The sequence below is a fragment of the Mus pahari genome, chromosome 18, assembly GCF_900095145.1.
Source record: "Mus pahari chromosome 18, PAHARI_EIJ_v1.1, whole genome shotgun sequence".
NCBI classification, from domain to species: domain Eukaryota; kingdom Metazoa; phylum Chordata; class Mammalia; order Rodentia; family Muridae; genus Mus; species Mus pahari.
Genome location: NC_034607.1, coordinates 44,028,991 through 44,030,700, shown reverse-complemented (window position 1 = coordinate 44,030,700; position 1,710 = coordinate 44,028,991). Strand labels below are relative to the sequence as shown.

At 40.5% G+C, this 1,710-nt stretch overlaps 1 pseudogene; it reads right to left on the bottom strand.

Moving 5' to 3' along the window:
- Window positions 1–1,710, bottom strand: part of LOC110335503 — a 4,980-nt pseudogene that overhangs the window by 2,771 nt on the left and 499 nt on the right.

Here is a 1,710-nt window from a genome sequence, read left to right as displayed (position 1 = left end):
AAGAATTCTGTGCAAGCTATCAGGATTCTCATAAACCATCTCTGGAAAGGTGAAAACACGCCTTCCCTGGTTCAGTTCTTCTGTGAAGTGCCTTTGATAAAACTGATTCTCATGTTACACTTTCTAGCATGCAGCTGAGACATCTCTACATTCACCAAGGCCCATTCCTGTTCCTCTTCATGGTGACATGTCTTGTCTTTTGTGTCTTTGGTTGCTAATATCATCTCTTGTCTATTTCTGAAAAATAGTATCGTTCTAGTCTGTTTTCTGTTGTAGAGAAAAAAGACCATCAGAGACAATTTGGAAAGGGAAGAATTCAAACTCATTTTAAATCCTCAGGTCACCATCCATCACTGAAGGAAGTCAGGGCAGGAATTTAAAGTCAGGAGCTGAAGCAGAGGCCATGCAAGAACACTGCTTACTGGCTTGCTTCCTCTGGCTTGCTCAGCTACTATTCTTATATAGTAGTCCAGAGCCTCTAATTAGCATAGCACTGCCCACATCAATCAGCCATCAAAACATGCCCCACAGATAAGAACATTTTCCAGTCTGATGGGGGCAGGTCTCAGCCAAGATTCATCTTCTCAAGTTTGTGTCAAGTTAACAAAAAACTAAATAAGACGAGTAGTTAGATTTCTGTTTACCTTTTTACAAACTTGCATACTACCAAGCACATATAATAAATGATGCATGTATATACTGTGATCTTTTGAGTAAGTCTCCTATAGTTTCCTTTATTTAAGTCTTGCCTCAAGAATTCAAGACAGAAATTCTTTTACTCATAGTAAGAGATGCCAAAAAGCAGAAAGATTGCATAATATGATGGAAGTTAAGCATCAAATGGATGGTAGGTGGCATTTTTTTTTTTTTTTTTTGAGACAGGGTTTCTCTGTGTAGCTCTGCCTATCCTGGAACTCACTTTGTAGACCAGGCTGGCCTCGAACTTAGAAATCCACCTGCCTCTGCCTCCGAAGTGGTGGGATTAAAGACGTGTGCCACCACCACCTGTCCTGGTAGGTGACATTGTAATCAAGCTTGGCTCCAAAGTACATGCTGGTTTTCTGAGTTTGGGTGGATTTGTTGCCTGTTGAGTGCTGGGCTACACAGCTGCACACTTGTCTTTCTGCATCACATTATGCCTCCCACAGTCTCCCTCAGTTTCAACATCACTCAGCCTTACACAGGTCAGTCTTTTGTTTCCCACGTTTCAAACATAGTATCAAAACATTTTTCAACCCAGTGCCAGGCACTGTAGGGGACACAAAAATAAGTGACCTGGAGGTTTTCACCCAAAGAGATTCTATTTTAATAGTGAAGGAGTGAATGGTGTGATCTGGACATAAATCTACACTATAAAAAAACAAAAGTAAATTGTTGAGAGAAACTCATGGAAGGAATGTTCCAAAAAGAAGCAAATGACCCTGGAAGCTTTCCCCGAGCAGATCTTGATTGATATTGGTTTGTTTGTTGTGGTGCTCACAGCATGTAGGGAGCAGAGGAAAGGCTAATGACCACATCTGAATAGCTTGCTGTCACTGCTACTTTGTGCCAACAGCTCATTTTTGGTGAGAAGTGATAATCAATGGGAGGAGGAGCGAAGCAGCAAGAGAACACACAGAGACTTTTCTTTTTTTTTTTTTTTTTTTTTTTAAAGATTTATTTATTTATTATATGTAAGGGGATCCTAGACCGTTTTTCTGACCCCTGTGG